General features: G+C 41.0%; 1 long non-coding RNA gene across 7 annotated transcripts in view; it reads right to left on the reverse strand.

The window, feature by feature from the left end:
* Positions 1-1,773: 1,773 nt before the first annotated feature.
* Positions 1,774-16,198, reverse strand: part of LOC103876153 — a 43,069-nt gene continuing 28,644 nt past the window's right edge. For 3 of the 7 annotated variants that reach the window (XR_002515915.2, XR_002515916.2, XR_002515914.2), the window contains 2 exons: positions 8,934-9,124; positions 7,785-8,071 (listed from right to left, as the gene is read on the reverse strand). This is a non-coding gene — a long non-coding RNA (uncharacterized LOC103876153). The other 4 variants (XR_001893068.3, XR_001893070.3, XR_001893069.3 and 1 more) reach the window with 4 other exon arrangements.

A 16,198-nucleotide genomic window follows, 5' to 3' on the forward strand; every position in this document is an offset into this window, starting at 1 on the left:
CCTGCTTTGCTTCACCCTCCATGGGCTGGTCCTGCACATTTTTAAACAACCAGATCTAATGAGAATTCACTCATTATACTAAGGGGGGAAGGTGTTACATGATTCATGAGAACTCCACCCCCATAATCCTATCACCTCCTACCAGACCCCACTTCCAACACTGGCTATTACAATTAGACATACGATTTGGGTAGGGACACAGATCCAAATCATATCACTAGGGAACTGCATCTGTCATTTACTAGAACTGTTATCTAAGTCTCCCTTCTGCCCATTCAGTCCATCAGTATCTATTTAACCAACTCTATGTATTAACCTATTTCTGTTAAAGTAACCACCGTAACTTCCTTTTTCCTGATTGGATCCAAACTGATACACTCCCTTTAGCAGCCATCCACTCCCTACTCTGGAAGAGTCTCATCCCACTTTGAAAAAGGCTCTTCTCACTATGCTGAGCCATAACCTTGCTCCTCTGTGTAAGCAGACCCTGTGGAACTGACCTAATTATAGTACCTCCTTTTCCCCTATCAAATCTGATCTTTTCTTCCCCACAGACCCTTTTTCTCATAGGGCTTGGCTTGAAGTGACCTGACTGCATGCATCAAAGCTAAAGACACTGTGGGATATGCAAATCTGTTCTCAAGATATGGGGCCTTCTGGCTGCTTCATGGTACACATTTGCCCTTTATCAGCAGTCCCTGAGCCCTCCCGTTTCCCCAGTAATAACAGCTTAGTTTGCTGTAGGCAGTCCTCTCCCACTCTCAGATTATGAATTTGGGAAGCCTCTTCTGTCTTATTACATGGAGGGGTATTGACTCAGGCCAGATCAACTGGATTGTTCAGTTTCTCCAGTCCCAGTGGTTGGTTCATAGATGTCCATTTCAGAGTTAATCAGAGCTGACGAGTAACAATGTGTCCCTGTCTGGGAGTGTTGGAAGATGCACCTGTTCTTTTTAAGGGAACTGGAGTCAGGTAGAATGAAAAGTTGGAGATAATACAGGCATTGTGCCTTCAAAAAGGGAGATTCTGTCTAAGAATTGCAAGGGGAAACAATGCAAATAGAAGAAAAGAAAGTAACCAGATGCTGGTGACATTAAAGAAATCCCTGGTTGTATCAGTCTGTTCTCGTGGTGTTAATAATACATACCTGAGACTGGATAATTTATAAAGGAAAGAAGTTTGACTCACAGTTCCTTATGGCTGGGGAGGCCTCACAATCACAGTGGAAGGCGAATGAAGAGCAAAGTCACATCTCACATGGTGGCAGGCAAGAGAGAACATGAGTAGGGGAACTCCCATTTATAAAACCATCAGATCTCTTGAGACTTATTCACTATCATGGGAAAAATGCACCCCCATGATTCAACTACCTCCCACTGAGTCCCTCCCACAACACTTGGGGATTATGGGAGCTGTAGTTCAGGATTAGATTTGGGTGGGGACACAGCCAAACCATGTCACTGGTTCAAGCCATACCTGAAGGAGTCTCCTTCCTGGATATTTCAGTTATGATAAATATGAATAAACTTCATATTTTTGCCAATTTGAGATGGAATTTCTATCACCTTCAGTTGAAAAAGTTCTTTCCAGTCTTCCCACTCCCCTAAAAGAGATTTTGTATTTCCAAATGAATGAGCAGAGTTTGTTGTTTCTACTGTGGTGGGTTGGCAGCCTGGTCTCCCAGTCCTTTTGACATTTCCTAGTCATAGGCTCACCCACTACATTTCTTGAGTCGTCTGTATTTGATAGCAGCAGACTCCTCCAGGCCATCAGTTGTATCGAGATTGATTTAACACAGCTGAATGCATAACACAGGTGTTGGTTACTTTTGCCAAGGAAATGTGGGCCTTTCTCTTTGTTCTGCAGCCATAGAGGGCCCTTCTTATTGATATCTGTGAAAAGAAAAGTAAATGATTAATGAACTGGACTAAACAATAATATAATAATAATAGCTAATATATGTTGAACCTTTATGAATATTAACTAGGTTAAATTTTTAAGTATTTTATATGCATTAACCCATTTATATCTCTCAAAGTAATTCGTGCATCAGATACTAATATCATGGTCATTACACCAATGAAGACACTGAAACACAGCAAGGATGGGCAACGTGCCCAAGTCACACCACTAAGCAACTGGCAGTCTCACCAGGAAGTCTGAACTGAGACCCTGTGTGTGCTAAGCAGATAATGTCCCCTCCCCAAAGATGTCCTAGTTTCTCTAATCTTTGACAGTGTCACCTTATGCGGCAAAACAGATTTGGAGGTGTGATCAAGTGGACCTTAAAGTGGGAGAGATTATCCTAAATTGTTGGGTAGGCTCAATAATAACAAGGGTTTTTCAAGGTGGATAATGGATGCCAAGGAGGGTCAGAGAAGCACACATCGAAGTGAGTCAGTGTGGGAAGGACTCACCACCATTGCTGGCTTTACAGATAAAAGGCAGCAATGAGCCAAGAATCATGGGCAGCTTCTAGAAGCTAGAAAGAGCAAGAAAACCAACTTTTCTCTACAGCCTCCAGAAAAGAATGCAGCCTTGTCCATATCTTGGTTTAAGGCAGAAAAACTCAGATGTATGACCCGTAGAACAGTAAGACTATAAAGTTTTGCTGTTTTAAGCTAAGCATGTTACAGCAGCAATACAAAATTAAGACATCTTATCATTGTTTTTTAAAAACAACTTTGTTGAGGTATATTTGACCATTTGAAATTCATCCACTTCAGGTGCACAGTTCCATGACTTTTAGTCACTTTACTAAGTCTTGAAAGCATTACTATAAGTCAGCTTTAAAATATTCCCATATGTGACTGGGCATGGTGGCTCATGCCTGTAATTCCAGCACTTTGGGAGGCCGAGGTGGATGGAACACCTGAGGTCAGGAGTTCGAGACCAACCTGGCCAACATGGTGAAACCCCATTTCTAATAAATTAAACACAAAAATTAGCTGGGCTTGGTTGTGGGTGCCTATAATCCCAGCTACTCAGGAGGCTGAGCCAGGAGAATCACTTGAACCTGGGAGGTGGAGGCTGCAGTGAGCTGATATCACGCCACTGCACTCCAGCCTGGGCAACAAAGTGAGACTCCATTTCAAAAAATATATATTCCCATAAGATCCCATTTACAATATATCCCTGGTCCCATCTCCAGCTCCAGGCAACTACTAATCTACTTTACCATCTCTATAAATATGCCTTGTCTGAACATTTTACATAAATGGAAACATACAATACGTGTTCCCTTGTGTCTGGCTTATTTCACTTAACATGGTAATCGTAAGTCCACCCATGACATTGCGTGTGTCAGTAGTCCATTCATTCTTATTGCTGAATACTATTTCACTTATGAATATATTGTATCTTATCTACATACCAACTGATGGAAATTTCAGTTGTTTCTACTTTTTCCTATTATGAATAATTCTATTATGAACAATTCGTGCATAAGTTTTCACATGGACATGTGTTTTCATCTTACCTCTATTTTCCAAAAGTAAAATTGCTGGGTCATATGGTAGTTTTCATTTAACTTTGTGAAGAATGGTTTTTCAAAGTGGTGGTGCCATTTTACATTTCATCAATATTACAGTACCACTTGTATTCATCTTTCTCATTTACCATTGTCATTCTAGTGGGTGTAAAATGGTATTCCTTGTGGTTTTAACCTACATTTTCCTAATGACTAATGATGGTGAACATCTTTCCATATGCTTATTAATCACTAATATACCTTCCTTGGTGAAATATCTATTCATATCATTTGCCTATTTTGGATTGAGTTGTCTTTTTATTATTGAATTTTTAAGAGTTCATTGTAAATTCTAGAGAAACGTCCTTCATCAGATTTGTATTTTACAAATGTTTTCTCTCTGTCTGTTGTTTTTTTCATTTTCTTCACATTTTCTGAAGTGCAAGCATTTTGCATTTTGATAAGGTCCACTTTGCCTTTTTTTTTTTTTTTTTTTTTTTTTTTTTGAGACGGAGTCTCGCTGTGTCGCCCAGGCTGGAGTGCGGTGGCGCAATTCGGCTCACTGCAAGCTCCGCCTCCCGGGTTCACGCCATTCTCCCGCCTCAGCCTCCGAGTAGCTGGGACTACAGGCGCCCGCCACCTCGCCCGGCTAGTTTTTTGTATTTTTTAGTAGAGACGGGGTTTCACCATGTTAGCCAGGATGGTCTCGATCTCCTGACCTCGTGATCCACCCGCCTCGGCCTCCCAAAGTGCTGGGATTACAGGCTTGAGCCACCGCGCCCGGCCCACTTTGCCTTTTTTAAGAAGAAATTATGGAACATTCATTTTGTTACACAAAACTCTATCATCTTCACCATTAGACTGCATGCCTCTCAAAGTAGCTCATTGTTTGATGTATTTACCAGCTTTGTTCAATGTTAGGTTAACTATATCTAACATACTAACTAACATTCCATGTTAGCTTAACTATATCTTAGAGTTCTTCAGGAGCTAAAGCACTTGAAATAGAATGTTGTTACTTCAGTGCTCTAGTGAATTCTGCCATGTCCCTGCAATGCCTAGAGACCACAGTTCAGGATATATGGGGAAAAGAAAGTTTTCACGTTGTTTTCCTCAGTTTTGCCCAGGAATGTTCAGTACCTAACGTCAAAATACATAATCCACAACACAACAATATGAATGGACTTAATACCACTGGTCTGAATACTTACAAACGACTAAGATGACAAATCTTACGTGTACTTTATAATAATAACATGTTTTATTTAAAGAAATTAATTAAAGCTCACTTGGAAAAATTACAGGAAATATGTTGTATGAAGATGCTAAGATATTTATAACAAAGACCTATAAGGAAAAAAAGAATGGTCTGTGTTTTACCAGACCTGGTCATATATACATAGTGACAAGGGAAAAATCACCACTGCATATATTGAGTTTCAAAAGCACACTCGGTGTGTAAGGATAAACATACTTTATTTACCTGATCTGAATCCAACAGGTCATAGTTCTGTCTCAGAGAAGGTCTTACAAAAACTAGACTGATTTAGCACATTACCTCCAAGCCTGGTATAAGGGCCATAATATGTCATAGTGTTACTGGCGACAGGTATCCTGAGTTACACTGAGTTACCAGTGGCGAATCCCTATGCGTCTGCAGCAACTTTAATTCTTGCCTCTTGAGAAGAAAGAATTTTACTAGGGGGCATGAGACAGAAGGAGAGACCCAGGCAAGTTTCAGAGCAGGAGTGAACGTTTATTAAAAATTTATTAGAACAGTAAGGAAAGGAAGGAAAGGCAAGAGAAGGAAAGTACAACTTGGGAGAGGGCCAAGGGGGCGACTAGAGAAACCAAGTACACAGCTTGACCTCTTGACTTGTGGCTTTTTTTGTTGTTGTTGTTTTGTTTTTGACATGGAGTCTCACTCTGTCGCCAGGCTGGAGTGCAGTGGCGTGATCTCAGCTCACTGCAACCTCCGCCTCCTAGGTTCAAGCGATTCTCCTGCCCCAGCCTCCCGAGTAGCCTGGACTACAGGCATATGCCACCACGCACAGCTAATTTTAGTATTTTTAGTAGAGACAGGATTTTACCATGTTGGCCAGGATGGTCTCGATCTCTTGACCTTGTGATCCGCCCGCCTTGGCCTCAAAAGTGCTGGAATTACAGGTGTGAGCCACTGCACCTGGCCTGACTTGGGGCTTTTCTATGTTGGCATACTTCCGGGATCTTATTGGGAAACTGCTGATCACTTTCAGGCGTTTTCTGTCTATTAGGATATTGCCTTTTCCTGGTGCAGGCTGTGGCTAATCATTACTTTTGAAAAGGGTTAGCAACAGCCTGACCATCACCTGGTGGTCACCCAACACTCCTGGCGTGTGTATGGTCAGGGGAGCCCTCTCCTGCCCTGCTCACGCCCGACCAGCCACCTCCTGTAACTATATAGATAGGAGGCAGCTGCTCCAAGGTGTGTATTTTAGAACACTCGTCGTTGGTTATGAAAGCTGTTCTCCTTTCATGCTGCATATGTCTGCAACGTGTAAGAAGACCAAGGCTGCCGCCATATTTCTCAGACAGGAGAATGCTACGCTGTCTGCAGTCTTTGTATTTGTAGATCACATAGTAGGGAATTGCAGGCAGTTTTGGGTCAAACCCAGAGCTGTGGGTGACTGTCGGCTTTTCCACATTCCAGCTGAGAGATATGAGCTGAATGATTAATCTCTCTGTACCCTGGTTTCTTTGTCTGAAAAATAAGGATTACGAATACCAATTATATGGTGGCTCTTGGGAAGATTAAATAAAATTGTATGTGTAAAGCCCTTAGCACAATTCCCAGCACCTAATCAATGTTTTTGGAAAATTATTAATATTTTTATTGCTGTTTTCATAAGTATAATTATCATCATATTAATAGCTAGAGGCTAAGATTGGAAATGTAGACAAAGGTTGCGGGCAGGCGGTGTCCCTATTTCAAAGCGTTAGAATAAGTGTTGCATCCTCACCTCCCACCTGGTAACAGATCTCAGTAGAGCAGATACAGTTGAGTACCCCTATCCAAAATGCTTGGGACTAGAAGTATTTCAGTCCCAAGCATTTTTTCAGTTTTGGAATATTTGTATTATATTTATCATATTTGGAAACTGATTTTTTTCAGTTTTGGAATACTTGTATTATACGTATCACTGAACATCCCTAATCTGAACATCTGAAATCCAGAACCCTTCAGTGAACATTTCCTTTGAGCATCAGTGCTGAAAAAGTTCCAGATTTTGAAGAATTTGGGATTTTGGATTTTTGGATCAGGGATATTCAACCTGCATTGGCTGCATCTGTTGACCCGGATGACAAGTGAGAAAGAAAGAGCTCCCTGGGCCGGGCGCGGTGGCTCATGCCTGGAATCCCAGCACTCTGGGAGGCCGAGGAGGGCAGGATCATGAGGTCAGGAGATAGAGACCATCCTGTCTAACACGGTGAAACCCCGTCTCTACTAAAAATGCAAAAAATTAGCCGGGTGTGGTGGCGTGCGCTGGTAGTCTCAGCTGCTCGGGAGGCAGGAGAATGGTGTAAACCCGGGAAGCAGAGCTTGCAGTGAGCTGAGATCGCGCCACTGCACTCCAGCCTGGGCGACAGAGCGAGACTCCCTCTCAAAACAAAAAAAAAAAAAAAAAAAGAGGAAAGAAAGAAAGAGAGGGAGGGAGGAAGGGAGGGAGGGAGGGAGGAAGGAAGGAAGGAAGGAAGGAGCTCCCTGCCCCTGTTGGGGAAGACATGGGTTTTATTTAAAATTTACATACTAAAAACAAGATCAAATAGGAGGAACCGTTTTGAGAAATTTTTGTGAAAGTGCATACTTTAGGAATAGATGTGATTTTCCACAAACCCTTCAAGGATTGTATTTTTGTCTCTGGTTTTCAACGATTTCCCTGAAACTGTCAAACAGTATCTTGTGAAAGGCAGGATGTAGAGGCCTCAGGGTCTGGTGTCAGATGAAGTCAGGTTGGATACAGCTCTGACACTTAACAGCTGCGTGGACTTGAAAAGATTTCTTAGCCTCAAGCTATTTAAATTCTCTCAGTTCCCTTCTATATAAAATGGGTATAATGGTAGAACCTCCCTCCTTGGATTGTCATGAGAATTAAGTGAGGTGAAGCTTGTAAAATGCTGAGCATAGGGCCAAGAACATTGTGCCAGCTCTGTAATTGGGAGTGACACCCATCCTTGAACGCTGCATGGTCCTAAAAATCTGCCAGAGTCTTGTACTCTAAGATCCTTAAGTCTGCTGCAAATGATACCTTACCAGATTTAGCTGTAACAATCCTCATAAAGTTCCCCTAGAGGAATGTACTCTTTTAATGCAATGTCTTAGACAGGACTAGGGTATTGGAAGTCTTTTCATGCAAAAAAATTTATGTCCTTCAGTAAATATGGGCCTAATTTTAAAGTATAACCCACAGAGCAAAAATGAAAAATGTAACTCAATTACGAAAGTGTGATTGTAGATCTGGGACTACAGATCTTAGCAGAGCAGATACAGTTGAGTATCCGTTATCCACTTTTTCAGTTTTTGGAATATTTGTATTATATTTTTCTTGAGCCTTTTTTCTTGACCTGTAAGAGATTCAGAAAGGGGTAAAATAAGGACACACCATAGTGAAGTTCACAGTGTGATAGTAACAAGCCCTGTTGGTTTCTGGGGTTCCTAGGACCACCTGCCTGTTCAGAGATTTCCCTAGAAAGATCCACAGGGCTCTGCACATATTGTTTATACAGCTAAGTTTTATTCCTGCAATATTGGTCAGATATTCAATCGAACCACAAGGGTTATACTGGTGGAGCTGGTAGGAATCCGTGTGCAGGATTCTCATCATCTCTCTCCCACAAAGGTCACACAAAGCCCACTCTTCCCCCAACAGTAAAACTGCTGAAACATGAATACCGTGTTTCAACGAAGGGAAATCTGTTACAGACTCAGTGCCCAGGAGTTTTACTGTGGGCTGGTCATGTAGACACCCTCTGTCTAGCAGAGGGTATGGTTTATGTGAACACCTGCTTCTTTCTTTTGACGAGTCCCCAAATTCCAGACTCCCCAGAGGAAAAGCAGGTGTTCACATAAACAATATCATTTGCACAGCAGTTTAGGCACCATGGGTGCTCTTATCAGTGAACGATTGACATTGAGAGACAAGTTCCCAGATGAAAAAGGGCCGATCTTGACAACAGGCCTTTCTACAGATGACAGTTCCAGCCCAGCTGCTCTTCCTTTGCTGCACACCATGAGTTGGAGGCTGTCCATGAACCAGACCCTGTACATATGTGATATCATTACATTTAATACATACACACACACACACACACACACACACACCTGTATACACAGGAGCTTTTCCTATTTCAGGAAGAAATAGAACAACTTGACCAAGGTCACACCGCTGAGAGGCAGAGATGAGAATAAAACCAAGAAGACTCTTACTCTTATGTCCTCGTTTTTGCTGGTAGCAAAAACCTTTGGTGCGGCAGAAAATTTAGGTGAAGCTTCTCCCAGTGTTTCTTTGCCAGCCCTGACAGCAAACCGCTCGTTTCCTTGGACTCCTCCTGAATGAAAGCCCAAGGTCTCTTCCCAGCTCTGAAATCATAGGTCATGTTCACCTCCGCATATGTTCACTGGAGAATGAGAGTAACAACTATGTGATAATGTTCTTGTGAATATTCTAAGTCAGAGCACAAGACCTGTTCCCTTTCCTTGGCCTTGAGGGAGTATAACAAAAAGCCAGAAATCACCTCAATTACCTTATTCTTTGTTCTAGGGCTGAAGGAGGAAGGCAGGAGTCAGACCTGCTGAGGTTCCCAAGCTGGGGGCCTCCCATTCTCTTACCCAGTGTCTAAGCTGCAGCCACTCTCATTTAGAAGACAAAAGTCAAACACGGTGTTTCTAACTGAAGACTCACTTCCTAATGCCTGATTTCATTAGCAATCGGGTTTAAAAGACCCAGCTCAACATAGCCATGTTAATACTCTTGTTCACCTACTTTGGTTTTAATAACATGTGTTATTGTATCTTTCTCATGTAATGTTGATTTTTTATTGCATGTTTTAAATTGATATTTGATTTTATTTAGTTAGAATAAAAATGGCAGATACTACGTCATTACTTCTGTTCAAGTTTCTCATTCAGTAAGATCTTAAATTGCTCTGATATTTTGCGTCCACAACAGAAATGAACAAAATGTGACAAACAAAATGTAGATTACATCAAGTATTTATGGAAAAAGTGCATCGCATCTAAAAACCTTTGCAGGTAATTATAAGTATGCGAAAATAATGTAACTGTGAGGCATTTGAGATGGAATCCATAGTAATCCCTTTAGAGCAGTTGTAAAAGCATTAAGTTATGATTAAGTATACACAATACTCTGTGTGGCCTGGAGCTGAGGAAGTCCAATTCAATCTGAAAAACCCCTTATAAAGCACAGCATTATTTGAGAAGCAAGAGGTTGGGGTAGGTCAGTGAATTTAAAAATAAATGCATTTTGAAAGCTTAAGTCTAAACTAACTATAGGGAGAGATGGTGATGGGATACCCTTTCCAGCTCAGTGATTTGAGACTAAAGGATTTGTCACTCCAGCTTATGCACACACATTTGATATTAGTGTCTCCTGCTCAATGGAGAGGCCCACAATTTAATCAAATTTTTTAGGCAAAGCTAGTGAGAAACCACTGAATAATATTCTTCAGCTGTTAAAACATATAATAAACATTTCCCTAAAATGATACATTCTTTATTTCAGTGTTCCTAGCACAAATCCTGCCAAAACTGCTGTGCAAAAGATGAGTTTAATTTCCTTATTTCGGGTACCTACTGATGATCTCTTACTGAGTCAATGAACATATTTCCCTAATCTGCAGAAAATCAATATGGGGGCTTGTTGTAATTTGGTTCATATGTCATGATTCCAAAACTGTTATCCAAGCTCGAAATCACAAGGCAAAATATGCTGCATTTTTAAAGATATTAACCAAGTCTATATTTATGAATAATTCATGGCTTGCCAGTGAAGTGGCAGGTTTTGCATACTTTAGCATTAAAAAGTAGTCCTCTTGCTTCTGTCTATTGGTGTTCTTCAAAGTAGAATATTATCTGAGGAAGGGTTAGAGGACATTTAATTAATTTTATTTTGAGATTTATTACACTGTAAGTTTTGCTTAATATAGAACCAAAGTCATCAGCTCAAGGGAAAAAATTTAGTTCATTCACTCCTAGAACTGCTTCCAATATACACAAGACATCCCACATGCATGTTGTCCTAGGGAGGTGGATTTGTGAACACAGTCATGTGAATATTTTATTTTGGCGGTTTCATTGGTTTCCAAATATGTGTTTCTCTCATTGTACTGAAATGCTAGTTTCATTATTTTGAACTGCATTTCTTGGTAAAGTTCAGTCTCGTATCTTTTTTTTTTTTTTTTTGAGACAGAGTCTCACCCTGTCGCCTAGGCTGGAGTGCATGAAGCGATCGCGGCTCACTGACTGCAAGCTCCGCCTCCCGGGTTCAAGCGATTCTTCTGCCTCAGCCTCCTGAGTAGCCAGGACCACAGGCATGTGCCACCATGCCAGGCTAATTTTTGTAGTTTTTTTGTAGAGACAGGGTTTCACCACATTGGCCAAGTTGGTCTTGAACTCGTCACCTCGTGATCAACCCACCTAGGCCTCCCAAAGTGCTGGGATTACAGGAGTGAGCCACCACGCCTGGCCCAGTCTCATATCTTACCTTATCAGAAGTCAGAAAGGATGAACCGTGAACCACGGCTAATTTCATAAGTACTGTAAGTTCTACCCTAATCATGGCATAAAAGGTTTTGAGTAATTAATGTTAGTTTGTATCTCTAAGGACAATCTCTTGTACCTGATCATTGTATGCCTGAGCCATTGACAGACAGGGAATTGAATCTTCAGAGCTCTGTTTCTACATTAACCCTTCCTTCCCTGCACAATAGGTGACCCTTTGAAGCAGCCAGGTCCAACCTTCTGTGCAGAGTCAGTCACGTGCATATTAAGCAAGACTCTAGGTCAAAAAGTTTCCTCCAACACTGCGTGACATAGTCAGTAAATTCCCAAAAGACTCCTGTAGAAAAGTCAAGACTTCCAAACCTATACACCCTACCAGCCCAATTTAAGACATTTGGAAAAATACCCAGTATTACATTTAATGCCTTCTCTCTTGAGAAAAAAGTACCAGACATTCTATATGATTTTTCCCGTCGTCTAATAGAGCCTCAGCAGAATGTCAAGAATAGAGAATTCAGTAATTGAAGGAAAAAAGGAGCCAACAGTTCTCCTGTATATGTAGTTTTCAGAAGGTTCAAGCAACACAATCCTAAGCATTAGCAACAGGGACTCTTTAAAATTTGTACAATAGATAAAATTGGTGATGCCATTTCTTTCATAAGTTAAATATGTCTTTTGATTAGGACATATAAATTCCCATTGTAAAGGAACTGTTTTGTCATTTAAATTTAAAATTTTCATTACAACTAAAGAAGAAAATATAAGTTCCCAAAGCCCTGTATCCCTGAGATATACAGTATTAACTTCCAGTAGCTTTTCTATATGTATATTTTAAAGAAGATACCATTAAGATCGTTTGTATTGTTTTTCCACTTAGTATTATGTCTTAAGCATTTGTGGGTCCATTAAAATCTTTGAAAATAGGATTTTTGCTTTCCAAGTTTTAACGTAAGTAATACATAATCATTGTAAAGGAAGAGATATGGAAATACACTGGTAAGTGGTAAGAGCATCTATATCTAACCTCCCAGACCCAGCACTGTTCTTTAATCCTGATGTCTTCCCATTTGCACATATGTATAAGTGACAAGCAGTATCATTGTGATATTAACTCAAGTGTTAGGAGTACAGAGAGGATGTTCAGCAGGATCGATCAAGGTCCACCCACAGCACTTCCTGCAAAGGTTCCAACGTCCCACCCAGCCCAGAGCAATAAAGAGGGCATGGACCGTGCTCACTGCTACAGATGAGCAGGTTTCTGTACCTGTGGAGCCTCACCTGCACACAATCCGGAGCTCTGGACAATGCTGCAGGGATGGGGCAGGGCGCTTCATTCTCAAAACAGCACAGGCATTTTTTTTTCCCAAAACCAAGTTTAGTAACGAAAGTTACTATAGTACTGGTAAACCTCTAAGATTTTTGACTAGCCTCTGCCTTTGATCCCAACTAGAATAAATGTATCACATAATACACCTTGGACCATTTTTTGCCCTTTCAAGCACGAATCTAAGCACACTGTAAATGTTTACTTTTATAACCCTCATGGTAACAAATCACTGTCATTAAACCAGTTTTACAATTGAGGCGACAGTAAGAAGCCCAGAGAAGTTAAGTAACCTATCCAGGTTTACACAGCTTGTGAGCAGGAAGCCAGAACTTCAGTCTGGACTATAGAATCCTGGGAGCCGATGGTTTTTGGTGCCACAGAGCTCCAGCAGCCTCATGCAGGTGGGAGGGAGGCTGGGGACTGAATGGCTTCTGGGGAGTCAGTGTCCCCTCTTCTTCCTCATAAGCTGATATTCTCTGTGCATCACCACCAGTTTTATCAGTACCAGTATGCTTTTCACTATACGTAGTTACTTTATGTGAGTTTCTATCTCTACGAGCATCTCTTGTACCTGATCACTGTGTGCTTGAGCCACTGACAGACAGACAGTGAATCAGATCTTCAGAGCTCCGTTCCTGCATTAATTCTTCCTTCTCTGCACAATAGGCAACCCTCATAAGCTGATATTCTCTGTCCATCACCACCAATTTTAGCAATACCAATATGCTTTTTGCTATATGTAGTCAATTAATGTTAGCTTTTATCTCTAAAGACAATCTCTTGTACCTGCTCACTGATTTGTTTTATAAATAAAATATTTTTAATTATCATGTTTATATTATTTTATAAATATTACTTTTATAAATATTTCTTTTTCCTTTTTGTCTATATTATGATAAACAAAGAATAAAACTGTTGTACTTTGTGGGCAATGCCCAATCTTGTTTTCTGTTTTTTCCCTTAGTATTTACAGTTCCTAGAACATCATCTGGATGCATACGATCCTTGCAAAACAGTTAACACAATACAAAGCCTCTATCCTCATTAACCAGTTACCAAGGATTCTGTTCGAGCAATGGAAACCCATGCTGTAGAACAGCAGTTCGCAGTGCTCACTGCACAAGAGAATCACCTGAGGATGGCTTACCTGCCCTTTCGTGATGCCCAAGGTCTATCTACAGAAGTTCTGATTGGGTTGGCCTGGACTGGTGGCCTGGGAGTTTTAAAAGTCTGCAAGTGATTTAAATGTGTGCCCAAGATTGATAATCATCTTAGAAAGAGAAAGTTCTATGGATTTAGATGGCTTCATTGAAAAAAGAGATTGTTCCTTGATTTCTTATTAGAAGAATTATCATGGATGAATAAGGGTTGTCCACACCCCTCTGAAGAAAGAAACCTGAACTCCGAGCTGGAGTCTCCTTTCCTGAAGGGAAAAGCTCGTCTTTGATGGCAAAGTAAATGATTAGGAGATTATTAATTTCAGAATGTGAAGACTCTTTTTTTTTCCCCCCTAAAGTCTTGCTCTATTGCCCAAGCTGGAGGGCAGTGGCCCAATCACAGCTCATGGTGCAGCCTCAAACTCCTGGGCTCAGGAGATCCTGCTACCTCAGCCTCTTGGGGAGCTGGGACTACAGGCACATGCCGCCATGCCCGGCTAATTTTCCTATTTTTTGTAGAGATGGGTGTTTGCCATGTTGCCCAGGTGAGTCTTGAACTCCTGGCCTCAAGGGATCCTCCCCACCTTGGCCTCCCAAAGTGCTGGGATTACAGGTGCCAGCCACCACACCCAGCCTCTGAATGTTTAGACTCTTGATTCTAAGTGGCTGGTGTTTCCCAGAGAGAAGAGGGTTGCAATTATGGAGAGTGGCCAGACTGAGGTGGAGTAACTAAGGGGATTGGCCCAGATGATGTGGCAGATGGATTGTGGATTCCCCCCGTGTGGACCCAGCTCCCTGAGCACCGTAGAAGATCAAGCAGGTGGAGCTCTGAGCCCGCACAGGCAGCTGGGCACCCGTTTCCTCTGCAGAGGGCTCTTCATCTCCAGCTCAGCTTGAAGGAAGGGAGCTGGCTGTCTCTGAGCAGAAACTGTGGATGTCAAACAGGAGACCCCAGGAGCAGTAGCCAGGGTGAACTGAGGACCAGGGATTTCTTCAATTCTTCTAGCTTGTACAAGTCTCTACGTTCCTGACAATCACAGACGGTGAGGGAAGATCTCCCTCAAAATTACTCAACTGCGTTTTCTACCATCCCTGATGGGTGGAGGCTTAGCCAGACAGAAGCCTGTTTAAGAATACAAAGGGATGCGCTATCTATTTTACCTTGAGAGAATGTTGCACTCATGACCTTTACTTAGGCTATGATGGATTTGAGGATGTGGGAGTGCTCAAGCTCCACCACTACTCCACAGGGGATGGAAAAGAAGGAGGAAGGAGTAAACTGTTCAAAAGAAGTGCATGACAGACAGAGATAAAGATGTGTAATGTCTTGATTTCAAAAATATTTAAACTCTGGGATATAGGAGACAGGTTTGGCCTCCTGAGAGCTTTTAAAACACCACTGATGATGATCACTCTATGCTACGGTCTGAATGCTTGTGCCCCATCAAAGTTCCTATGTCCAAGCCTGTCTTGAAAGTGATGCTATTAGGAGATGAGGCCACTGGAAGGTGATTAGACCATGAATGTGGAGCCTCACAATGGAATGAGTGCCTTTAAAGGGGGCTGGAAAGACCAGAACTTTTCCCCTCCACCATGCGAGGACACAGAGAGAAGGCTGTCTTTGTGAATGAGGTAGTGAGTCCTCATCAGGTGTGGAATCCACCAGCTTTCTGTCTTAAACTTCTCAGCCTCCAGAAATGTGAGAAGTAAATTCATGCTTTTTAAGCTAATGAGTTTATGGCATTTTGTGATAGCATCCCAAACAGACTAAGATCTCGTGACGAGAATCATGTCAGTCATTCGAGTCTTTAATGTTTATGTTTTGATGGAGATGAAAATAGAAATCTATGAATTCCAGTCAAAAGAAGTAAAATGAATGAAGGAAAATTACTTCTTTTATAGATATTTGTCTTGCTTTGTCCAGAACTTGGTAAACTACAGAAATTCTCATAGGGCTCAATCATATAATGTAGCTATTTTTTGATAAAATATTTTATTTTTATTGCTTATATGAAAAGTTAAAAAATATACAAATATTAAAAATTATTGATTTTCACCAGTAATTGTATTCTGAGTTCTATTCCATCTATATGTGAATGTTGGATTCCTTTGCTTACTTTTTTTAAACAATCTTATAATTGTGCCTGTTTCATAAAGTTAAAATTCATGAAGCCCAGTTAAGATCATAAGGCTTTTTGACAGCAAGTTTGGAACATTCATTCCTGAATGTAAATGCTGCTATCATATATTATTTTAAATGGCATGATGCTATTATTTGTATTTCGATATTTAAGTATAATGAATTATTTCAATATTTTTTCCATTGCGATTTATTGATTGTTTAAAAATCAGACATATTGTAAAAAATAAACATTATCTTCTTAGAAGAAAAGCCAAGTAATTGAATCTCCAGCTTTATTTCTAATTATCTGCAATCTGCTTTCTGTACAAGGACCTTTTATTTGAGA

This window comes from Papio anubis, chromosome 9 (assembly GCF_008728515.1).
Source record: "Papio anubis isolate 15944 chromosome 9, Panubis1.0, whole genome shotgun sequence".
Classification (NCBI taxonomy): Eukaryota; Metazoa; Chordata; class Mammalia; order Primates; family Cercopithecidae; genus Papio; species Papio anubis.